The sequence below is a fragment of the Colletes latitarsis genome, chromosome 10, assembly GCF_051014445.1.
Source record: "Colletes latitarsis isolate SP2378_abdomen chromosome 10, iyColLati1, whole genome shotgun sequence".
NCBI classification, from domain to species: domain Eukaryota; kingdom Metazoa; phylum Arthropoda; class Insecta; order Hymenoptera; family Colletidae; genus Colletes; species Colletes latitarsis.
Genome location: NC_135143.1, coordinates 16,009,032 through 16,035,736, shown reverse-complemented (window position 1 = coordinate 16,035,736; position 26,705 = coordinate 16,009,032). Strand labels below are relative to the sequence as shown.

General features: G+C 41.1%; 1 protein-coding gene across 9 annotated transcripts in view; it reads right to left on the bottom strand.

Annotated features, from left to right (window-relative positions):
- The window catches only part of Oamb (Octopamine receptor in mushroom bodies), a 113,228-nt gene that overhangs the window by 41,844 nt on the left and 44,679 nt on the right, over positions 1 to 26,705 (bottom strand). For 8 of the 9 annotated variants that reach the window (XR_013080399.1, XR_013080397.1, XR_013080398.1 and 5 more), the window contains one exon: positions 17,016 to 17,122. The exons of the other annotated variant lie outside the window; for it this stretch is intronic. The gene's annotated coding sequence lies outside the window, so the exon portion shown is untranslated. The remainder of the gene's footprint in view (positions 1 to 17,015; positions 17,123 to 26,705) is intronic. 9 annotated transcript variants of the gene reach the window in all.

The following is a 26,705-nucleotide window of genomic DNA, read 5'->3' as shown; positions in this document are numbered from 1 at the left end:
TTCACTAAATTCGGGTCATTAATACGATTCAAGGTGCACGGTACCAAACAAGCCAATTTAGCGATCGCGACAGAAGGTCGCACGATCGACAGAAACATCAATTATCGCCCGATGGTCGTCGCTTAAAACAATGAAAACTCAATTATCGAAAAACAGATCGTAGAACTCGATCTTGGAACGCTTTATCAACTTTTCCGTGTCTGCCTCCCCACTCGTCCGACCGTTCCTTCAATTTCCGCGATTTCGTTTCGCCGTCGTCGCCCTGACTTCCAACCCTGAACACCCCCTCCCCCTCCCCCCATCGTTATTTATCTTCTTACCCATATCGATTTTTCTGTCTCCGATTCGCTCCTTCCACGCCAACTCTTTTTCCTCCGTTTCCCCTTTGTCGGTGTTTATACGCCTTCCTGCATTCGTTCCGCGTTTCGCGTTCCTCCCCGTCTCTAATCCCTTTCCCTCACCCCCCCTGCTCCAAGCCTCTGTTTCCGTCGCCCACAGCCAGTCCATCTGCGTTCTGACTCCCACGCACGCTTCCGCCCACCCGACCCGGTGGATTGAAAACGCGGACAACAACGTTCTCCGGTGTCTTCGTTTTTAAGGAATCCGCTGTTAATCGTCCTCCGGGGGACCTATAATTGGTCCGCGCGTCGATTCCGCATCCAATATGGCTTCCCCTATCCAGATTTCGGTCTATATTGGTTCTGGTATCAGTTTTGTACAGGTGCCAGCATCGATTTCTTACCGAATGAAACCGCTGCAGGCAATGGCCTTTGCCACGCGTCCTATCTATACACACCCTATACGTATACACACGTTACATAGGGTGTTTCGCGTAATTGGTGCCAACTGTGGCTGCTGAACGAGAGAAGAACCTTTTTTTTTAATCTTCTCGAAGAACCTACCTTTGAAAAGATAGTACAAATATATTTGATTTCTAAAAATAGGGAAGATTCAGCTACTTCGAGAACAGAACTATAGTCGACGATAATCTACTCGAGTAATTGTCACATCCAGTAGAGAATCGATGTATTCCCCATTAGAGAACCGACGGGGAACGCTTATACGATCGCTAGTAGAACTGATATTAGAACCGTAATCGGGTCCGATGCATAGGAGAACCGTTCCACCATTGTAGAACAGTTGGAAAACAGTTATTCCCGGAAGAGTTTCAATCCTTGTCTCCCACGCGTTTACGGAACTCCTCCGCGTCGCTTTATCTCCCATCGACGATCCCAGCTGTAATGTCGGTCGCATCTCGCAACCGCCATTAAATACTCGCACGATCACCTATCATCGATCTATCTCATAAAATTTTCGAGACTGGTTACCTCTGCAGGTTCTCACGGGCGCTTCATTATACACGATTAGGATGATACGAGGATTTCGCGGGACGATAAGGATTTCTCTGAGCGATCAGCAGTCTCGAGGGATTCCTGGATGCGTTTGATGTTGAACTATTAATCCTGGAAACGCTCAGCTCTGAGCCATCGTGCCAAATTCAAAAACATCCTCCCAATGTTCCTTACATTTCTCGCGTACAGTAGAGTTCCGATTATCTGGAATGCCCGAATAATCGGCATATTTATGGATTATATTTTATATTACTCGTGGTTGTGTTTATTAAAAATCAAAAACAAATTTTTAAGAAAAATCGACAGGGAGTAGGTTCTAAAATTTTTCGGCAAAAAAAAAATTTCAAATCGTTCTGGAAAAATTATTCTCGGTTGCAGGGATCAATAACAATCATTTTTCTTTCGAGAAAAAAATTTAGTAAGTGGACAAATTTTTCATAGAAATTAAAAAATTTCAAATCATTGTAAAAAAATTATTTTCGACTGCAGGGGTCAATTACAATCATTTTTTGTGAATAGACATACCTCCGAAATCCTATCCACTTTCGAGAAAAGAATTCTTAAATATGTTAGATTATGTGAAAATGTCAGAGGACAGTGTCTTTTGCATTTATAATAATAGATATAAGCTATTATATCGCACCTTAACAATGTCCTCCCTTTCTTTTCGATTTTATATTCACTACTATTTCCGTTTTCAATATTTTTCGACGCTCGGAGCACGTGTATCCGAAAAATTAAGGTCCGCGGAAAATATTAATAAACCCGATAAAACCTGACCTGAAATACATTATATCTCCGCATGCATTTCGTTTTACCGAATTTATTCATTCGTTCGTTCCATCTGGACCGAATTTTCCGGTACGATTCGAAAACGTGGGCAACTTGGCTCGTCGTGGATTCATGAAGTATCAAAATGGAGCACTTCATCTTCAAAGGCGATACGAAGGGCAACATAAATTAACCACTTTCCGTTATCTTTGAAAGTTTTAGGATTTGCACGAAAGGATGTAACGGCTGCTGGTTGTACAAATTTCGAAGGATCTTCTTTGGCGACGGGGAATTTATCTTTATGACTAAAAGGGATATCCTAAAGGGTCGATTTAGATTATCGGAGACGCAGGACATTTTGCGAGGAAATACTTAGGATGAATTTTGAAAAAGTGGACCTAATTAACTATTAAAACTCCGTTTTATGGATCATAGATTACGTCTTTGCATGGAATTAAAATAAAAAAAAAAATGGAACTTTGGTTTTCAGAATGGTGCTTTTAGGTTCCTTTTTTATTACGAACTTTAATTATTATCGAGATGATTAAGACGGTCTATGATCAGGTGTATACCAGTTTGAGTTTTACATTTGTGAATTGTTCGATGCTCGTCTAAAAAATGGAATTTTCAATCCCTTAAAATTCCTTGAAACTCTATTGAAATCAAATCGAGAACGTCGGCGGCTGCTTTGTCAACTGCGTGCTTGACGACTCTCAAAGTTATTTCCCTCGAGATCGAGGGTTCCGGCGACAAAACTTTTTGTTCTACGCTTTCGAGTCGTTTCTGAACGAGGAATCACTCGGTTGGTTGCGCTACGTGTAAAAACGGTCGACTTAATCCCGTGAAATTCATCAAACCATAAATTGTTTCATTCGATATAAATAAACAAATTTGTTAACTCAAAATAAATCGATATAAACATTATTCACGTTAAAACAGGTCGTCAACAGGTCGAACAATTACAATTCGTTAAAATCGAAAAATTGTAGAAATATTAAAGACGAAATATTAACGCGCCGCGTTTCATCGTACAATTCCTTGCAATTTTCGCTGATAATATGGTAATTAACTTCCGCTCGTATTTATTAGTTATATTTTATCGTTTGTAAAATTATTCCGTCGCGTATCCGTTTTGTACGCGTACTCTGCAATATGTTTACGGTTTTTATCGCGACGCCGCGCGTCGCGTCGCGTACGCTTGTTCCGAATTCCCGAACATTCAATGCGCTCGATCTTCCCCGAATCGCGATTGAAATCCAAACCCAATACATCGTTACCTCCAGCTTAACTCCGCCATACAATTACCGGTAATCTGCAATGCCCGATGTTAATTGAACGCCATATCGCGGCGCCGAGATTAACGTCCGCACGCACCGCCACTTCGCGGCACTCGACAGCTGTATCGTATCGCATTCCTTCGATTATTACCAATGGCCAGTCCTTTGGTCCGTGGACAGATTTGTGACGTACCGACCACTGTACGAACAAGAGTCAATTCACTGGCCGTTACAGGCCACACCCATCTACCTCCCACTCTCCGACCTCAATGTACTACGAAATCGTTTCCTCTCGCGTCGCGTCGCAACCACGACTGAACATCTTTTCATAGGGATTCAATACATTGAATAGAATTATCGACAATGGTTATTGCTATCGAGATTTTGGATGGCAAATAATTATTAATTAATTGGAAGAATTGTTGTTTCAGCGAGAAAGATTCTTTTTTCATGCTCAATATTATTCGGGAGCAATTTATTAGTTTGTGCAGTAGTCATAGTGAAGATAGTTGGTAGCTGCTCCAGGCCACGCACACTCTCCCCCCACTCTTTACCATCATTATTTAGTGCTCAGAATTTTTGAAAATGATACAATGCACCTTTTTCATTAAAAATCTGCCCACTGTTAATTAATTACGTTACACGTTTGTCGTCTGCCTTTGAAAATGTTTATAACAATAATCGTTGCTCGTCTGCTTGACTATTCCTGGGTACATTATCTTGCAATTATCATAAATTTGCAACGTTATCGTTGCATTACAACATAATTGTATCGTGTTCACAACGACGCTGTACATCGTATTAATGTAACATTAATTAACGTGCTAATAAGGCACGTAGTCGTGATTGGACTGTAACGTGATGAAAACTGGTTTCAAATTAATTCGAAAGACTACAACTATGGCAAGAGTCGAAATGTGGAAAGTATCGATTGGAATTTATGCAACGAATTTGGCGATTTACAAGTGACCTTGAGCAGCCAATATATTCTGCCTCTACCTCAGTGTTCCAATATTTCGTTTCTGAATCGATACAGTAGATTACACGCTCTATCTTCGAAAACCATTTATTTATCTTTATTTACGTATTAATATGGCAAGATTTACAAAATCTCAGTAAAATATTTACTTTATCTGAGTTCGTAAAACCACAAAGATCTAAAGAATCTTCTCCGACATTCGATTACAAGTTCCGCCGTTGAAAGCTTTTTATCTTTATTTATGATCCAGCGTCCGAAGAATCTTCCCTCGCATTCGATCGGGCACTCTATCTTTAAAAACCTGTCCCGCTTTTAATAAAATTGGCCCGCGTTTTTCGTGACCCAATGAGAACACAATTACACCGACCATTGCGAGAGCTGTCCAGCAGATGACTGGGCCACGATAACCCGGTTTCCCGACCCGAACAAATTGATTTCGTTAAAAGTTTACGGTGCCCATCGAACCGCGAATCGTAAATTCCATTGATGAACGGAAGCGACTCCGCGGTGACGGGGTAAACGAAAGAAAAACATCGACGTCTAATCTGCGACGTACGCGGTCGATGTTCAACTACGATCGTCGCGATCTGTTCGCGGCGTTACGTTAATATTTACGTTCAACAGCTGATGTGGGTCGATGCGAATAACACCGACAAACATTACCAGTCGACCACGACGAACGGCCACCCATAAGATTACGCAAACCCGGAAGATTTTGTCGGGAGGAAACGGTCGCGTGCGCCACTCGAAACGCGGCCAACGCTATATTGTTTGAGAACGATTAGATCTGCTACGTAGATCACAGATAATACGCGAAACGTACCCTTTTCATTGGCTGAGAAGCCTTTCCTTTCTTCGACTATAGTAGTTTGCAACCATTTTAAGAATATGTTTTACCTACAATTCTTACTTTGAATAGAAAGAAATTCGTATAAATTACAATTGAAGCAAATTATGATTGCAAGACAGTAGTTCCCGTTTATAAGCGAGAATTTTCACCCCGGATTCGTGCAAAGGAATCGAGACTGAGACTGCGTCAACTACGAGAATTAAATTTCACCTTTTGTCACGGTGTATTTTGACCAAATTCTTATTACGAATGGAACAAAGTTTGCACGAATTGAAAATAGGGTGCGGAAGGGGCTAAATTCGGAACACTCGATTTGCTTTCAAGAACAAGGGAAACACGGATCATCGGTAGCTCAGAGATTACGGGGCGGATTGGCTAAACTGCTCCAAGGACTTATCGTCTCGAATTTCTCGCGAATTTCCGGCAAGCAAACTGAAGGCGGGCAGACAGCTCTTATAATTCGCGTTCGAGAGCTCCAGCAATTTGGAAATGGGATCTGCAGCGATCTCAGCGCGAAAGGGAACCAGCAAACTCGACGTCGATCGAATTACGTGTCGCGAAATAACACGTACGGTTCTTAGCGATACGAAATTTGAAATTCGAAAACTCCATCAATTCAAAAGTATGACATTCTAGAATTTTGTATTATTATTAAAATTACAAACCGTCGCGAAGACGCTGGGTCTGAAGGTTTTTTAGTTCGAAAATCGCATATTATTTGATTGTAATTCAAATTGACTCGGGTTTGAAGAATTCAACGATCGACGGGAGAGAGAGAGAGAGAGGATCGAGCAAAGAAAATCTCACCGTGGACGGACGACCGATTTTCTGTAAGGGAATGTCACGCTCGAACGAGTCCCCGAACAGGGTGAGAAAGTTCGCGCTGTCGCGGATAGAAACAGCTCCTTTCGACGAAGTGATCAGCGTCGGGGGCTCGAAATCCCAGAAGTCGTGTATAAAAGAAAAATTACGCGGACCGTCCATTACGGTGGCTCCATTATGCGCTTTGAGGGTCCTTTTACGGAGCCGCGTCCACCGATCCCCGTTGATCCTTTACGGTGGTATCTTAGAGATTACGGGGATGAAATTTTTACAGGCGGGATTCGGTCCTCCAATCGCTGGGGAAGCAATTACTCGCCGAGTTTAAGTCCGGTTTGTATCAAACGTTCCTTTTCGTTTGATTAATTGCGAAGCGTTGCAAATACATATCAGGTCGTTCGAAAGGAAACTAAATATTTCATTCCATTATAGACGTTCCATTCCCATCGATTGCTCTCGCTGTTTGTCTGGCAGCTTCGTAATCTATTTTTCGAAAAAATTTTCCAATCTTCCGTATTGGTTTTCCCCGGAAAAATCATTTTTCAAGGAAACGAGAATAGACTTTTGTACATTTTCCTGTTACTGGATCGAATCGACGTACGAAGAACGAAATAGAAAATTCCGACAGCCTGTGGGCGAATTTCGTTCGTTGCTGGAACTGATCGAGATGTTTGAACAAATGATAATTGGTGGGGGAAAGGTCAAGAAAATACGGTGAACGTAGAAACAACACGTCCGTTCCCTGTTGTCAAATGGAAATTAATAATCGATATGGCGGTAAGTGGAAATTCATTAAAGGTTTCAACTGTGGCGTTTGAGTCTTCCTTAAACGCGAAACAATTAACCTGGAAAATAAAATTGTTAATTTTGAAATTCGAGTAGTTGTATGGCCGGTCCGATGTTTAGGTAGAGTAGATAAAAAAATAAAAGGAGTTGATGGCCCGTGTATTTTTCGTTATATTCGTGAAATAAAAAAGTCAAACTATGCATTGATATTTTGTTTGTTTTACTCGCGGCAAAACACGTTTTCTCCAACTCTCTCAAAACCATGTAATATACTGTGTGGAAATTGTACATTTATTCTGTAAAGGATTTCGCGAACCAGATGGTGACTCGAAATTTGTAAATTTTGTTCATATTTTTTACAATGCAGACACAACTGTTGAATTTAATATAAAATTCAGTATAACAGGCTAATGCTTCTTGAAAGAAATAAACAAAATGGCAAATACAGTCGATGGCTTTTTAGATAAAAATTGAAGTAAAAGGTTTTGTTCTTTTAAAACAAATTCAAAATCCAGCGAAACGATAACTTATACCTCCCCTAATTTTACTGGAATCCGTAAGATCTACCGCAAAAAATTATTGATTCTGCGTGGAACGACGAGGAATTTCTGGACCACTCCAGTCGCACTTTGTCGAACTCTGGGATCGAGATTTTTTTTGTATTCCTTGCAAAACAGGGATATCCGAATCTTTTTCAGACAGCAAAAATGAAACTGAACGGTAACTGCAGTTTGGTTTCTCGTTTTTATACGAACCTCCATTATAGACGAGTGGAGAATGGCGAGCCATTTAGAATTTTTTGCAAGCAAATCCTATGCACGAATAATTTGAAATTTAAAATTAAAATTGTAGACTACATTCGCTATAACTTGACATTTTTTAACATCACCGATCTCTAAAGAAATCCGTAATGTCGAATATTAATTAAGTACAGGTGCTCGTATCGTATCAATCACGGTCAACCGATATTTAAATTCAACTTTCTCGAAAAACGAAGTCTCATACACATTCTTGTCTTGATTTTCGTCTCACTTGGAGTTATAGCATCTATCTAGCCCAATTTGTATCACGAATTACGGACACATTCTGTATAATTCGCCTTATAGGTGTGTTCTCGAGAGAATTTTTATGGCGAGGAATGACCCGTATAATTTGAGAGCGAACGATTAAAATCAAGCGTCCCGGAGACAAAAGACGAGGTGCGAGCGATTCCCAGGCAGCTTCAAGAATGCAATTTCCTCGAATGGAACAAAGAGCACCGGCAGCGAACCGCTTGAAGCGCGAATTTGGTGAAAAAGAGGCACGAAACGGTCCACGCGCGCTAAAGACCGAAATACGTGGGCCGGAAGTTTATCGCGAACCCCGTTGTCCGTATATTGCGCTCCGTGCATACAGTACGCGCGACTTAAGTGCGCCAAACAAGGCCAACCACTTAACAAGCCATTATTAACTGCGTAACGTCTGCGGAGAACTTACCGGAGCCGGCGAGATTTTCCTACCCGCGCACGGACACCGTCGGAACGCACAGTTAGCCTTAATAATGGCGTTTGTTTCGTTCTGTACGGCTGTCGAGAAAACCACGGATTTGCCGCCAGTCCCCGTTCGCGGTTTCCTCCCTCCTTTTAGACACGCTCTGCATGAGAATCGCGTCCAACTGTCGCGAACGCGACTCACTTAGAACGAAAATCCACCACTTGGCCCCATTCAACAGCGTTCAGTGCTTATTTTGTTCTTCTTCCAATATTTTGTTAAGTAAAAATGATATCTGAGAGACTTTCGTCCTTGTATAAGCGAGGAATTTCAATTGTATGGCGCGAAGCGGCTCCCCGAAATTCCAAATCCGCCATTTTATCGATACATCGTTCTGCCATCTTGAATCTTTTCGATACTATCGACGGATATATCGTTTACAGTAGGATTGTGATTACTGTACGTATAATTATTATCTTTTGAGATGCATTCGACGTTTGTTGAAATTTTAGTTCGATGATTTAGGTAATTTAGTATTGTCCCGTTTCTCCGAGCGTCACGCGCAACTCCGGAAACTTCCTATCTCCCGACGCGCGTCATCATGCGACGTTCAATTTGTTCTTCTTCGCCAGGGCCCGGTGTTCCATTAAATTTAATTAATATAATCGGCCGCTCAGCGAGAATTAATTAAATTAACAGTTGATTAAATTGATTCGTGAACTGGCTGTACGACATGTAACGCGAAACGCGACGGTGCACTTCATACAAACGCTTAAATCAATTAACGCATTCCCAGTCGGAATAATGTTACGTCGTTCCTAAATCCGAAGTCTAGATTTAAATCATTTTTAAATTTATAATGAAATTACCGGTGACGTAATACTACGTTACTTTTAAATCTATAACTGACTCATTTTTTAAATATATATGCATTTAACGAAGCTTAGAAGTTTTATGAATATTCCGATGTATGGAAATTCAATATTTTTCGACGCGGAATTACGACGCAAATTCCATTTAATTTTCAGCAACAAGTGGTTACAAGCACATTGTTACAAAGCAATTTTTCCCACTTTTATTTCCATTCTAATCTCAAAATCCTGCAGCAACTAGCTTTTACGGTCGAAATATACCGAGATATCCGAGTACACATTTCCTCGATGTTAACGAAGACATTTTATGAACAATCGAGCGTCGCTCGTTAACGTATTTTAGATACAAGGTATCAAGCATTAAGAACGTATTATTATAACGCAGCAATTAATTCTGAAACTCTGCCATATTGTCTAGGTGGATTCACCGTGGATGTGATTTCAATGCGATTATCATTATCCTGTTCACGGAGTAATTAAATTTTTATTATGAAAATGTAAAGAAACTTGTTATTATTAATCGAGTACCCGCGTTTTTCATTCATTTATGTCACGCTTATGACAAAATAAAAATTGTCAACGCATTCTGAACGTCTCTACTACTGTAATAGGGTTTTAAACATACCAGATTTAAACAAGTCAAGTATATTGTTATTGGATTCTCAAACGGAATTAAAGTTTCGCGAGGTTGGTGGTTGCACGAAATTCAAGTTAATATTTTTGGTCGTACGGTGGACGAATAGGAACGGAGGACGGTGGCTACGCGTGTGCAATCACAAAGCACCTATTGCCATTTGGCCATTGACAAATATTGACGTACAAGCGACGTCTCGTGTTAGGACCTCGCAGCGGCTATCTCGAGACAATTGGGTTAATTGAATCGCAGTCCGCCGCGCGAAACGCGTCCAGACAATCTGCAAATTGTCACGCGAGCGGATCAGGGCCTCGATAAGTGCGTCGATTCGCCGACTTCGAGCACCTGGCGGATGATCGTTGATCGACATTAGCCAGAAGCCGATCCTGGATCGACGTTAGCCAGAAAACGATCCACGGAAATCGACGCTAACTCGAATATTACGATATCGTCAGCGCTTCTCCAATAATAATAATTAACAACTGAACTTACGTAGATTGGAACCGTACCGAAGAGTTCATTTTTTTTTATACTTTATACTTGATTACTGATCAGTAACGAATATTAATCAATATTAACCCATTGGTAATAATCTTCAATTTTTTTCTGAATTTTTATTGATAACACTATTGCCTCGTTATATGCACAGTGGTACGAATTCTTGCAAGAATTGTAAGTTTAGATAGGCACAGGATTCATTCTAAATTATTTTATATTATAATATGTAAATCGCTTGGAGTATAGATTAGTACGAGTAAATTATTCTATCCATATTTTTTAGCTATTTTATAATGTAGATTCCAGATCTTTAAGTATCTATGATATTTTGGAAACAGCCTGAATATTTGTAAAAAATGATACGAATATTAATTGACCGTTCGTCGATCGTTCGAAAACAAGGACGGGTGCGGGTGGATTAAATTTTGACGGTGGCGATCGCGATTCGAAAACTAAACTCTGTAGAACAATGATTGTGTAATGAAGTCGCGTCGAAGTTGGCCGTAATCGAATTACACGGAAGTTGAATAAGAGAACCAGGACGACCTCGGTTCGCCTCCTTCTTCCTTGGTCCTTTTGATTGGGAATACTTCGAAGAGCTTTCACGGCGAATGGAGCGGCAGCGCTAAGTGGCGAATGAAAGAAATCGAGTTGCCCTGGCCCGGCGCGAGAGATAATCGCTCGGAAAATGCGAAACTCCGCTCGCGAGATTACGTAAAGGTCGTGTCGCCAGCATCTGTCGACCTTTTCGCAAACTTTTCAATTTTTAACGCTCGATTTCCACGCCCCCGTCAACCCCCCATCGAGAAAATAGTAATTATCCCCCCTCCCCCTTTTACGACCATTTTCCAACAGAAAGGGAAACGGAAGAATACGGTTATCGTAATAAATTTCGCAGAAAACGAACAATCTATTTAGAATATATTTAGGAGCGAAAATTTCATTAACCTTCGTTGTGATTTTAATTTGAATATAAGAGCAAAGATTAGAGAGAATTTCTGTACAACGTATTATATAAGTCCTGAAATACAATCTATAATAGTTTCCTGGGAAAGCATTTTCACTATGCTGAAATTTTCTGCAATTCTAATGGAATCGGAAGTTTATGTTCTATCTCGATATATCTTACAGAAAAAACTAACTTTATACTATACTACACTAAAAGTGATAAAAAATTTCGAAAAATTAGATTAAAATAGACGAAACAGGTTATTTTGACTTTAGTATATGCAAAGAGTCAATCCTCGAATTGTAAAATTTACGCTTCCACGCTCAGAACAAATTCATCTCGCGTTTGAGGATCAATTCGATGCTACGACGAGTTAGAATCAGCGATCCTCATCGTTCCTTCATCGAAATACACCGCACCGTTGTCCTTTGTGCTCCAAAGCGACGCTTCTCCGGGTCGCGGCGCGCAGTGTCGTAGCATCCTAATCACAGTCAATATTTCCTAACGAGCTGTAGCTATTCTATTACCTCCGTAACAGACGAAGGCAGGGAGACGTAGGATTCTCGTCGACGAATTACTGTCTGAAACCGCGGCCCGTTTAATCAGATACGAACGCCATTACGGTTCGTTATCCGGCGGCTGGCCTAATGCAGCCGCGTCCCGCGGAAAAGATCGCGCATTGACGGCGTTAACCCCCATAGCTCGCGTGATAAACCGTAACGAAGCGAACGAGCGTAATCGTGTCGCGAGGGTTAATTACCCCTCCGGTGCCCCTGTTCGTCACTTGCACGATAACGCCCTCATTAACTTGCCTTTAGCGAACGGGACCAACCGCGATAATTCCCGGTTCCGACCAGAATCCGGAAGCAATAAGCGCGGCTCGTCGGTCAAAAGTGAATTTGAAAATCGAACCGCCGCTTTCCGAGTCTCCACCGTGCATGTGTGTGTGTGTGTTTTTTCAGAGTTTATTCGAGTGAGCCGACGTCCTGTTTGATTTGGGCGTTCAGACAGCGAAAATTTAATCGCGGTTCGACTGACACGGATGGGCTCCAAGTTCGAAGGTACGTTTCCGGCGGTTGCAAGTATCGAGTACTGCGAACGCGACTGGAGAGGATGTTCGTTATCATTATGCTACGATGGACTGGAATCGTGAAACAATAGAACTTTGTAAAAATGGTGCAATTTGGGGGGGGGGGGGGTGTTTTATTTTATTTTTAGGGATCCTGTCGGAGATTAATTTTTCGTGAAGAGTCTGTTTTACGAATGACTTGTTTTTTACGTCGTAAGGGGTTGATATTAAAGTTTCGAAAAATCGACGGTTGTGATCCGCACAGGGGTGGAACCCAGTAAACGAAAACTTCGTAACCGGATAGTTCCCCAACTCGCGTAAAATTCGCAGCTCGAGTTTCCACCCGGTAAACAAACAAGCTGTGAAATTCGACGCGACGTTTTCGATCCGCGACGCGTCTCTGCATGCTAGACTCGTCCGGCTTGTGTCCCCAGCGGCATTAATAATTAGCCTAATGACAAAACCCACCCCTGCCCCCCGTACAACGCCGGACGCAGCAAACAGACGACAAATTCGCCCGGTCGGTCGGCGTTATTTCCGACGAATTACGGGTGTTTGATCGCAGCCTGGAAACGTTTACGAAGGCCAGCGCGGGCAGTCGTTTTACACGGACTGCCGTTTTGTACGATGTTCCCCACTAATATTCCGGTGATTACAGGACCCGTGGTTTAAGATTAACCAACCGAAACGCGACACGCGTTCCGTTTCCCCGTGTTTTCGCCGAACGACCTTTTCGCGGTTCCGGCGGATCGAAATCGGCCATTTTTCGCATATCGACGCGAGCGATTTCGATCATACTTTGATATATTGTAGTTTATGCTAAATTATGGAGGGTTTAAGTCATCATCTTTCTGGTTTTGAGATTGTTCGAAAGATACGAACCTTCGAAATTTGAAGATCCTTCTTTCGAATTTTAGAAAAGTTCCGTCAAGAGTTTCAGGGTTAAAAATTTATTAATATGGGGGGCTTATGCTTCTTCATACTAAAAATCGATTTAAAAAACAAAAATGAACTGAACCAACTGAATTGTAATAAATATTAATTAATTGCTCGACTGCTCGTCCTTGAAATCCTCCGACGACTATAGTCCGGGCCAAAATATAGCGAGGTCGTAAACTAAACTCTTGAGGGTTGGGACCGACTACTACTGCGGTACTTAGGGCCGTACATGACATCTTGCTTGAGGGTGCCTTTCTGAATGTTTTTCTGTGTCCGAAACTGCACTATCTCTTCATTTTCTACATGCATGTACAGGATGTTCACCCACCCCTGGCAAAAATTTTAATGGGGGATTCTAGAGACCAAAATAAGACGAAAATCAAGAATACCAATTTGTTGATGAAGGCTCCGTTAAACAGTTATTAACGTTTAAAGTTCCGACCGCACTGAATTTTTTTCTCGAAAATGCGCAAGATTTCGGGAGTATGTCTACTCACCAAAAATGATTGTAATTGACTCCTGCAACCGAAAATAATTTTTCCAAAACGATTTGAAATTTTTTTTTTCCGTCGAAAAATTTCACATCTTCTCGAATTTTTTTCTAGAAAGTGGGTAGGATTTCGGACGTATGTGTATTCACCAAAAATGATTGTAATTGACCCCCACAACCGAAAATAATTTTTCTAGAACGATTTCAAACTTTTTAATTTAATTGTTAATAATTTTTTAACGAAGCCTCTATCAACAAATTGGTATTCTTGATTTTCGTCTTATTTTGGCCTCTAGAATCCCGCATTAAAATTTTTCCCAGGGGTGGCCGAACACTCTGTATTATAAGCAGGTAGATTAAGATATTAAAGACTTGAGTAAGACCTTTACCTGTTACTATACCTTTAAAAATGGCTTTCTAAAAATGGTGATACTGAATAAAATATTTCTACGTTCGGCCCTGACTATGGTCTAAGGCCCTTAGTTGCTCGTGTTTCTGTCAATTCATTTATTTCGAGGGCTGAAACGTGTAAACCTTAACACCCACTCGAGTTTATGACCTCGCTATATTTTGGCCCGGACTATACGCGAATCGAACGAGCTCGCAGGGTGAAACTGGCGTTCGATCGTCGAGGAATCGAATTACCCGCAAAAGTTCAGAAGGAATTCCTAGGATCTGGTGGAAGGCGGACGAAATGCAGAAAAAAAGGGCCACGGGGAGTCGGAATTCCGCGAGATAGGACAAGAACCGTCCCAAGAAGGAGGAAGACTTCTTTCAAGCAAGCGGGGCCATTGTTTCCGGTACAAAAGGGACAGCAGGTTGACGAAGAAGACACTCGTCGCGGAACCATTGTTCTGCCGCTGGCTCGCGAGGACGTCGCCTCTCAAAAACTGCGGCTCGGGACGTCCTCGAGATCACTCGTCAGCCACTCCAAGCGGACGAAGCTCCGGAAACATTTTCGCGCGTACCTTTTACACAGGGGAGGCTTCATTTCCCTCCGTCAAGAAACTATTCGTTGAGCTTATGGTTTCTTTTCCTCAGAAAGAACAGCCATAGATTTCCCATTCGAGCGTATATACTTCGAATCAAACCCATCGATTCTGCTTCTCCTAGATTTTCATTTATTTATCAGACACATGCTTGATGATATCATGTTAGACTCGTGTTGCATATCACTGGTCACACTCCTACTAAAACGATAATAATTTTTTTCCATAGCTATTACTTAAATGCAACCATTTACTCGACACTTTGGCAAGACTCTTCACATTGAAACTAAAACAATGAATTCTCAAGCTGAAATTTTGAAATAAATAAATTTTAATAGGATTCATGAATTAAAGCGAGGTTACAATTTTCTAAAATCGAAGTTTTGGTCCAGTAAAAAATTGTTTTAGATCTAGCAGACAATTCACAATTAATATCCAAGCTCTCAAAGCAGCGAATTAAAATTATTTGCGAAGTTGGCCGAAATTTCGTTCCATTTCCAAGAGAGCGAAACAAAGGGGTAGGAAAGGCACCGGAATAAAAAAAGCCAAGACTCGACTACGAGACTTAATTAATGTTTTGTCTGCGCCGTGGAGCACGACGCCCTTTCCATCCCTGTTCTCGAGCGTCGCGACGAAACTTCCAGCGCCCACGAGAAAACGGGGGCTCTATCAAAAATTCGCCGCGGGTAATCCGCGTCCCGCGGGATACATTAACCCCTGTAAAAAAGCCGCGGGGAAAGTCCGTGTCTCGAGCAGCTTTATCTCCCGAAATCCACTCGAAAAGTTTCACGGAGCTCAACAGTCGCGTGTAAACGATGCAAAAGGAAACGCTGAGAAGTTCCGGCTGTAATCGGGATCAGGATATTTAGGCTACCGTTTCCCTCCCTCTTCCAGTCAGCAGCCAACAAACTTTGATCCCTCGGATTATCTTGAGCCTCGGGGATAGCAAAATTGCAACGTAATCGAAAAATTATGGGACATTTCAAAACAAAAATCAACCCTTCCTCGTTCGATATTTATTTAATATTTCTAGCTTTTTAAACGTTCATTAATAGTTTTTAGAATCAGGATATTTGCAAACTTCGAATTCAGTCTTCGAAACCACTGGAAATTCGGTTCAAAAAATTTATTATTTCTTACCCTTCTGTACCAAATTAATAATTTTTTACAGTTCCACTAGCATCGTTATTTTTCTATACGACAAATCAACTCTTCTTAATTTTTTGAATTTTTTGAAGGTTTATTAATCGTATTTATGATCAAGATATTTGCAATTTTCGGATTCAGTTGTTGGAAACCGCTCGAGATTCGATTCAGAAAATGTATTATTTCTCGGCCTTTCATATCAAATTAATAATTTTTTACAGTTCCATGAACATCGTTATTTTTCTATAGGACGAATTACCCAGCATGAACGATCGTTTCAAAGGACCAATAAATGAATCAACCCCCGTCGTCGATATCGTTCGATGGCCATTATACAGGGATTAAAGCGATACGAGCCGGCCATTGATAAAACACCCACGAATTTCCGGTTCTTTTTAATGCGACCGTAATCGTATTATGCCCGCGAACAGAGCTCATTAAACGAGGCTTTCTTCCGCGAACGATGCACCCCCACGCACGATCGGTTTTGTCCGGCGTTCGAAGAGGCAAGAAAATGTCGAGCCCGTGTCGTAACGCATTCCGTGCGTGTTTTTGCGTCACGAACTCGTCCACGGGATACTGCAGACGAGATATTTCCAGGAACCGCCGGCACGTGGGTGCATTCCAGGATTGCGTCAACGAAGCACGAAGGAACTCCGAAAAAACGCGCTTCCGACCATTTTATATCGGCCATTCATCCTTTTGAGGTGTCACAAAAAGGCCCTCAAAAGCTAATTTTCAAACGCGAAGACTGTTACAATTTATATAAATATCCAAATATTAGCATAGTTTGACCGTTAAGGAAACATATTATTATTAAATCGTCGTAAATATCAAAGTATCCTCGTGTAGTAATATTTTTGCCCATTGGACGTCTGAAATGGAATGTCATGTATGTATTTTAATTGATGAATGTAAATTTTAAGAAAGTTTTTACGGATAGATGAGAGTAAAAGAGAACTAGGAGCTAGACTATTTTCGATGAAAGCTGCTTAGGTCGCAGACGAAAGGACAGTATAAAAATACGACGAGCTCTCGAACGAAAAGAGAAGAAACGAATCTCCGAATTTCGATTCTTGTCGACGACGATCGGCGATCGATGGGAATTCGTTCGTAGGGACTTACCGGGAAAAGCTTTCATTAAAATCGGATCCCTGGGACTACAGGACAGGATAATCCTCCAGCGATCGAGCGAAACGGCCGACGTTTGATTTATCCGTGCGGTCAGAGATCTGAAAGAAGGTTAAGAGATCTGATTAAATCGAAAAATTCAATTCCCCCAAGGGGGTCACTCGTTTAAGTAGTCTACCTTTTAAACTCCCCCTTATTTCGATTGTTTCGCTCCCAAGAAACCGTATCCGCGTTTCCTGTATCTCACGATCGACGTCTCCGAAATGGAGCATCGAGATAAATTATTATTTCCATCATCTTGATACCGATAATATTATTTATCAAACGATACTTTTCATTAAACAAAAATTTCAATGTATCGTACGATACTCTATTTTGAAAAAAAATTATTTATCAAGTATCACTTAAGAAATGGATATTCTCGTAAACGAGGCCTCTTATGGAAACATTTCATCCCCCGTTTCCGACTCATTCCTGCTCGCCTATATTCTGGGAAATACGCTTTTTTACTCGTTCTCAGCAACGGTGAAGTCGAACGGTTTAATTTGTACGCTATCCACGAGATAATGAGATGAAAGGGAGCCAGCACAAATACTATTGAAAGACTCGATCCCGCGGGGCTGATACAACAGTCAACAACAAGCGGTTGGATCGTCAGCGAACCAACGTTGCAGAAACGAACTCGAACCTCCCCGTCGCGTCGCGTCATCTCCGATTAATAACGACGATAAACTCCCATTGTCCACGGAGTTCGTGACTCCACGTGAAAAGTCGGAGTCACCGCCGTGGGACAATGATTTTCTATTTTTCACCCCGAACCGCGATCCCCCGGCCACTTCGACCGAACCGAAGGACACTGGAGTACTACTTCCGTAGGCAGTTTCTTAAAGAGGGACACTAATTGGTTATAAAATGGCCTCCCACAGCTTGGCCTTGCAAAGTCGCGTGCTAAGCACCCTCGATTTCCAGCTCCTTAGCTTCGTGCGCACGATAGCTTCGACAGAGACCCTATTGCCTCGATCCGGGGCTGTGTTAAGGGGTTACACAATTAGGGGTTTCGGAATTAATCACTAGAAAACTACTCGTTCGAAAGATCTGCGCTTCCGCCGTGTTTGAAAATCCATTGTACGCGTGGGAAAATATTTTTACTTTCCACCAATCGACGATTTTTATTCTATGGTCGAGACTCTGTTTCAAGGGGTGGTTAATTTGAATTTAAAATTTGGGAAAAGATTTTTATTTGTGGAGTGAAATACTTTCTTGACAAATTGGAGAATACCCAAATGGTGATATTTAAAATTTTATCCACGTTTCACTCGTAATAAAAATACGAAAAAATTTTGATTCGCTTTTTAAACGAAGCAATTAAAGCATTTAATAATCGAACGATATTCGAGTGAACGTCGAACCTGTGCGTTAGAAAGGTAAATTCTGTTCGACTTCCATGAAATCACGAGAACTTGATGGCCCGTCGACCAACCGGTTAAATCTCCTTCGGGGCACGGTGAACTGCATTCCGCAAAGAGATCGATGTATTTCTGGCGTGAATGGGACCATGGTTCGCACGATTTGCCTAAACAGCCTGCGCCTGTGTGCTTCCGCGCTGGAATTCCCGTTGTTAATTGACGGTGAAATTAGTCCGGCAGGAAATTCGAGGAATCTTCCGAAGTCTCTCGTGCTCCCCCGGTTCTGATTTACTTTCGACCTCGGTCGGCTATTATCGTCCCTCGTACGATTCAGTTTTTAATCAACGTAAACGGCTATACCTCTAATACGAAAGACGAAAGGAGAGAATCTTCAGTTTCTACTGTCTTAAAACAGTCTAACAACGCGTATTAAAAATAGTTAAACTTTAGACGCGTGCAGTTCTGAAACTACTAGCGTTTTCTCCATAATTAAGCCACTGTTAGAAGCGGAAAACCTTCCTCTTTAAAATGGCTCTTGGTTTTTGTCGATCCGACTTTCCGTTTCTGAGATATCGCAATTTATGTAAATGGTAATTTTTCTTAATTCGACTATCTCTGTCTCCGTCTGACGCGTCGCGTCGGACCTCCTTCTCGCACGTTGACCCACTGACCGAGTGACCGAGTGACATAATGTTTACTATTTACTACGGTCACGTGAGTTCATTGATCTCGCGACGTAAACAAACGCTTCGAAGCCTTATATCTCCAGAACTAGCCACCGCATCGACTTGAAACTAAAATCACTATATCTCCGGAACTAATAAAGCTATCGACTTGTTCGGACGCTCGTTTTAAAGAGCATTTTATCCTCTATTCAATGACTATACCAGTCTTTTATGTTTATTTTGCAATTTACTTTGACACTACATACCCAAAGTAGTTTCAGTACTTCCTATTGAACATACGACTGGTATGTCATAAAACTGTTTTCTATGGAATTAATGGTATCGACTTGAAAGGAAATTTGTTTTCAAGATCGTTTTATCTTCTATCCGATGAAAATTACTATTTATTGATACTATTAAAATACTAATGCACATTTAGAGTAAAAGTATTGAATATTTTTGTGCAGGTTCTTAGAATTCAATGCTTTAAAAAAAAAATATGCGACATAAAAGAGAAGGATATCTTACGAATAAACTTCAAAACACAACTTTCTATAGATATAATGGAAAAATTAGAAGTACGTTGCCTCGTGAAAGAGAAAAAGAAAGACTGGTCATTAGACCGGTCGTGGTAGGAATGTATACGGTAAAGTGTCGGTAGGTTTAGTGTTAAGCGTGTTTTGTTGAACCAATGTTGATATATTTGTGGAATATAGAGGGCCCTAGACGTCGATATGGCGGAAGTTGTCGAGTCAGACCCCTGCCCCGGGGCCTCCGGGAGCCAATAACTGCGATATACTCAGTGTAAATACGAATCGAACTCTTGAAAATCCCGAGGAGGTAAAATTCTCGTTCGATCTCTAATTGACGAGTCTCGCGACCGGCATCCAGAGGAACGAGTTTACAGAACGTGTCTTTTGATCTTCTCCCCTCACTCTGCATCGACTCCGTCTATTTCCTCTCCAATTTCCGTCTCCTTGTTTGCCCGTGTCCCGGTGACGTTCGATAAATATTTCACATGTTGTCGATACCGGCGAGACGCGTCTTCGCGACGATTGTCCCCGGCACGATCGCTCAAAAGAATCTTGAGAAGAACCTGATTCCGAAAGCTCGGTTAGGACCGTTCGTAAAGCTTTTACGGCACAACCAAGAATGAGAAACGTCTTACTTTATACGACTGAGAAATTTTAGAAGACATAAAATTACCCTCCGAGAAGTTAGGGGTTTGTCTCTTCGACGAAACAGCTTTTCGACCCATTAAACGAAAATTGGCAAAAATATTTCTTTTACATGTGTTAAAAAATGTATTTTATTAGGAATTTTTACAGTAGAGATTTGCAGTGTTTTTTTTACAGAAAATGAATTAGTTTCTCGTGTCGCACAATATTATAAATAATACATAATCTTCCGTTAGGTCTAAGACGTCTCGAGACAGGAGAGAACCGTTCTCTCATTAAATTAAAATTTCAACCGAAGTTTGGCGGAGTTTGCTTGCGTCAAGAGCCGAGTGAAAAGGTCTAAATAAATATTAATAGTCGTGGAACACGTCGTCGAGCAGAGTTTCGAGTCTGGTATCGATTAGTCGTCGGGAGAACGAGAAACAAGTGGGGTGGACGAGATGCAAAGAGGCAAAGGGTGCATCGTGTCGCCGGAGTGGGAGAGAGACGAACGAAACGGACAAAGGATAAGATTATTGTATTACTATTAGCTCCGTTGCCGCGAGTTTCGCCATTGTCTAGGATAACGAGAAATTGTCGAGAAACGAAACAATCGGTCGTGAAATGTGAGTTCCGGGGATGAAGACCGGGGCCTCTTCGCGAAAGACGAGTCTTTGTGATCTTTGTGCGCGGTAATTGAGGTGTTATGGAAGATATCGACCGAGAAACGCGAGCGTGGTGCACTTCGACTGGTAACGAGAAAAACCACGAGACGGCACGGAAAGAGATATTAATCCTTTGTCGGGGTTAACTGTCCCTGGACGGAACTCTTTTTCAGGTGTTAAACGCCCGAAAATAACGTTGACACAGAAAGATTGCTCCTCGGTCTGGCTTAGAAGTCTCTATCGCGTCATCGTATCGATGGGAAACGATTTTTGTTCAAGTTGTTGTATGGATTTCTGTGTATTTATAGAACCGCTGTGTTTGAAAGCCATCGTTAGTATGTACATCTGGTTTCAGCTACTATAGTTAGTGGAGCAAGTTCGCATACGCCCACCTAATGCAGAATGAACAACCAAGGTGAAAATTCACGCTTTCGCGGGAATCGTGCTTTTTCCAAAACCGACGTTAGTACCCAAGATAACATTGGTCGTGTTTAAAAGTTATTTTGTAAATACTGAATTTAGTTACGATGTTTATGAGCATTGGAGATTACTTAAATCTACAATTTTAAATAGTTAAATGAAGTAATGCTTGTTTATGGGACTGAGAAATTAGGAACAATAATAGAGTGGAAGGCACAAAATTAAATAACCCGAAGAGAATATAAAATTACAAAGAATATCAAATTTCATAATGTGAATAATGTATTCTCTTAGCTTGAAAGACAGTATCGAAAATTAAAAAGTTAAGAACACATAATTTTCTTATACGTATTATATTTTATATAGGTTCCTCTTTTATAATTTTATTTATTTTACATTCTTTTTATAATTCTGAAGATGACCTAAATTGAGGAGTCCCTTTACTAAATACATAATCCTAAAGGCTTTTGCAAGAAATCGAAGACAATTTTCAGTCTAAGACAAGCAAAGAATATTAAATATAAAACCTTTCGATTCAGAGTTTGTAACAATCAATAAAAATTATTAAAGAACAAATTAGTTTTGCCCGAGAAAATAAAATAGGAACACACGTTTCATTTATGATGAAAATGTGTAATATTTCGAAAATATAGTTCCGAGGGAATATTTCCGCTTTGGTTCGTCCGTGTTGGCGTGTCACGTGTTTCGCAATCCCTCATCGAGCGTAAGTAGTACCGAAAAATGTCATGGATCAGCGAACGAGCAAATTCGCGGAAAGGGTAGCGCCCCTCCCACGCGTGAACACGCTCGCTAACCCCGTAATCCAGTGGGCGACTTCGTTAAATTACGGAACACAGGAAAAAACGTGGATTCTGGTCCGTTTATCGACGAGTTATTAACTACCACCCACGTTTACACGTCTCGTACAGGGTGGAGGGGAGGGTGTCTCTCTATAAACAAAATTTGCAATATTTCGTCCGCCAACAGTGGGCGTAATGGAAAAATTAAATCAATTTCGCCGCCCAAGTAATTCTTCCTCTGTTTACACAGCCTGTAAAATAAATTACGCTTCTATCAAGGACGAAAAAATTTGTCATTTAAATCCACATACTGAAATAATATCTTTCTTTAAATTCGCTCTGAATATAATCTAATACTGAAAGCTCAAAAAATATCATATCTAGTGTTAGGATGCCAATATAAAAATTTAGAAGTTATCTATGTATCAAAACGAGACGAAAACGAAGAATGACAAAATTACGTTTGAGGCTCTGTATTCGAGTAATTAATTGTTGAAAATGTTTAGACCGAACGCGATTTGAAGAGTCCTTTACTTCGTCACCGATTGTGGTGGCGTTGCGCGCGTCGATACACAGTCACGTGACTCCAAGTGGGGGGAGCCTAGATCTTAAGAGAGGGGTTATATCGTGCAGTCTAATTGGTCGAAACTTTAACAATCTTTTGCAAGAGAACGATTCGTTCGCGAGGCATGGTTCTTTTTCATTTTCGTATCCTCTCGTCGAGCAGAATACGTGGAAACAAAGACAGTTTTCGTCTTAAATTTTTCAACCTGAATCGTAAAAGGCATTCCTGTGTCGCGAGATATTGCTGCTCGATACCAGAAAACGTGCTCTCGATCCTATTGTCTTGCGACGAATGAATTCGTCGACCGATCCTATAGAATTCTTTGCTGCGCTCTACAACTGTGCCTTCGAAGCACGCTCAAGCGGATCTCGAACGTCCGATATGATCGATCCGAGGAGTCGTAGCAATAGAAAATATTCTTTTAAGAAGTCTGTCTACCGAAAACTATCGCCCAACGCGATGGATAAACGAGATTCCCTTTCTATTAGATAATAATTAATTATTTCAAGATATAAATAATTAAAATACGTCTTGCGTATCCCCGGGATCAATTTTAATGTATAAACTAAAATTTAATTTCACATGAAATTTTGCTAATAACGTCTCGGTCGTTTGACGATGTTTCAAGTTCGAATTCTACTTCCCATTCGATGAGTTTAATTTATTACTTTGATATTATGTTTTAATTAAATTAATCGAGTCACACTCCGCGACTCTCGAAGTCGCGAGGTTTTCGCCTCTTCATCGGGACGCGTTTAATTTTTATAAAATATTCCGCGTTTTAATTTTCTGATCAAGCACGGATCTATGAGAATGAATGAAAGGAGCGCCCCGACTGGTTTCATTAACCTCTTCGGCGACAAGGGGTCTTCCCCAGGAGAAAAGTATTCTGCGAGAAATTCATTTGTCCTAGATGACGCTCGATGAGAGCTTTTCCATTCTCCTCTTCGCGTCGTCTTTTATTATCGTTATGTCTGCGAGCCATGAATTTGCTTAATTAAAACCAGGTTTATCCTGACGGTATGTAATACATGTACCGTATATTAAAGCTTCCATCATATATTAGAACTTTCATTATCAGATTAAAATAACGCCATGCGACTAGCGATAGTTTTTAGCCCGGGAAATTGATGAATAATCAGAAATCCAAGTTCCAATATTGAAGTAAGAAGAGACTTTTAATTTAATTTATGTGCAATTATGTGCAAGACTATTTTATGTGCGATTTCCTTAATGAAATGACCCGTAAAATACTCTTTTTTTCATATGTGAAATATTCTACGAAAATTGATTCTCATTTATAATGATGTAAAAATAGTTTCGAAAACAATGGACGGTTAAATCTTAGGAAGGTGTTGTGACGGCCAAAACAAACTCAACAAGTTGCTCAAGGCCATCAATAGCACAACTCCCCACCATTTGATTATCCCCACTCCTTAGTCATTCTACCACTGGCACAAGAGTGGGGGGGACTGACCTTGGCGGCCTATTAAGCGTAACGCCACTGAAACTCACCATGTATTGCCCAATCACAGTATTCACAGTGTTCGAACAATATTTGACTCCCATTTATACAATTGGTCTTGCAAGTCAATGACTATCAGTACCACTAATGCATCCACTTATTTTCCAATAAGGTTTAACAGTAAAGTTTTCGTATTATATTTATTTACGTTGTGATATTATATTAAAACGGATTAAGTTGTAAATTGTACTGTTGCCCCTAAACACGACGACTGAAATCGTAAAAAGAGAATTATCCATTAGAGTTATTTTCACTCCGGCTAAGCGGGTTTAATCTTCAACAAAAGGGAACAGGTGCACGTGACTTTTTAATGCTTCATCCTTGGATTCACCAGCGTTCTATCTGTCTGCTTTTTGTATCATTAAATGCGGGCCAAATCCAGGACCAGCCTCGTACAAATTACGAGCGTCCTGTCGGCCCCTGAAAGAGGTCGTGGCGTCTAACGGTGATCCTTCGCGAGCTCGTCCTGCAGGGAGTTAAATAGGCTACTTTGTATTGTGCTTCGACCGGGCCAACGCCGAGACAAATGGGTTTCTTCTTCTTTTTTTATTTTTCTTTCGTTCGAGCTCTTAAACGACCTCGAAATTACCTTTCGATTAAAATGAAATTAAATGGCTGGAATAATTTGCACGATAAACGTTCCTAGCATCACGGATCGCAACAATGACGGAATCTTCGCGACGATTGTTACGTGAAAATCGTAAAACACGATCGGTCGCGTCGATTAAAAAATCTTTAACGTTGCGAGGCAACGTGAAACGGAACGATCGATCGGAAACACTCGAACCCAATCGATGAGGCAATCGCGCCACAAATTTCGCCCTGGAAAAAGGCCCCCCTGTCGATTCGATCGCGTTATACCTAAAAGACAGCCGAGATTTAAAGTTCGAGTCGACGACGATAAAGATTGCGATCGGACCGCGCAATAAATTCCGTTTCGGTGGCTACGCCTCGGACCTTCGTTTCGCCGGAGTGTCCGGTGATTTACTCGCGGATGGTTTTGCAACCTGAACACCTAAAATGTACGGCCACACGCTATGCCACACAATATATGAAACTCAAGGAAGTTGGAAAATTGTAAAACTCTAAAAATTCAATTTCACATATTTGGGGAGCTCTCGATTCGATTCTAATTTCCATTTTTTGTGACACTATTTCCGCTTAAAAATTCATGCAATTTTAGAGTAAAATGTCTCAACAGTATACCCAAATCCACGCAAAAAAACAAACGTCAGGGGAAGCATAAAGCTGTAATGAGGATTTCAGAGGCGGAGGATCGTTCGTTTCAACGGAACGAAGTTTCAACGTTCTATACGAAATTGTTGGGAAAATGTGTGGGCACGCTGTGAAACTTCCGCGACATTTAATAAATTCGAAAAATAAAGTTAAAACGCGAACTCGCGAGTTTTCTTTGTTAACGTCGTCTAATCATTAGCAAATGGGATTTTCTACAGCAAACCAACAACCAATCTTCTATTTTTATGTAGAATTTTCTAAATGAAAAACCGTCAGCATAATTTGTAGACCGAGAGTTACCGGACTGGCTGCACGACCGAAATACGAGAGCTGCCCGAAAACGGTGAAGTAATAGTCGGGTCCAGAAGAAGCCAGTGGCAGTGGATCGTCCATAGTCAGACGTGGCTAAAATTCAATATAACGACTGTCTGTATCTCGCTATAACTTTTAACTCGTGCCTCGTTTCGCAAATAGTTTACAGCAAAACTCCAATCTATAAAAACTTGCCCCATCGCTACTGCACAATACACTGACTACGTTCGATAAGCACCTACTCCACAAGTTTATCTACCCAGCGTGTATACAATATCTTTTTCTATTATAATTTTAGTCTTTTTGATGCATAGTTCGTGTACTGAATCTCCAGAAAATGTTCAATAATTCTAAAGAAAGTGTGACTTGAATTACCGAGTACCAAAATTAATTAAAAAGCAATTCTGAATAGAATGATTAATACACAGTGTCACGTACGCGTAACGGAGCAAAGTAATCGCACCAGCTGAATATTTTGTTATTACGGTTTATTTCCCATCCATCGTAAAATGAAGGGTAACGAAAAGTCAAGCAGGAGAAGAGTTAAAGAATCCGCGAACGTTTGCAACGAAGCATTCTTCGCAAAAGTCGTAGGAATGAGAAGATCTGGAATCGCGGGGTGGAGAAACGGTCGAACCCGTTCTCGTTATTCGGTCCACGAAAACCTTTCCTCGGGGAGCAGACATAAAGGAGAATCGCAAATTTATTTTCCCTCCGGAACAGGACGGGGCATCGATGATATTTTCGATGGAAGAGCTGACGGAAATTTGACGAGGGAGATCTTTCTTCCAGTGAAAGGCAGCGCAGTTAAACGAGAGAAAACCGTGAATCTGGGGCGAAATATACATCGCGCTGAAACGGACACGACGGGCAGAACGCGTCCAGGAGACAAACGTCCGCGACCATAAAGCACAATTACGGGCAAGTTATGGC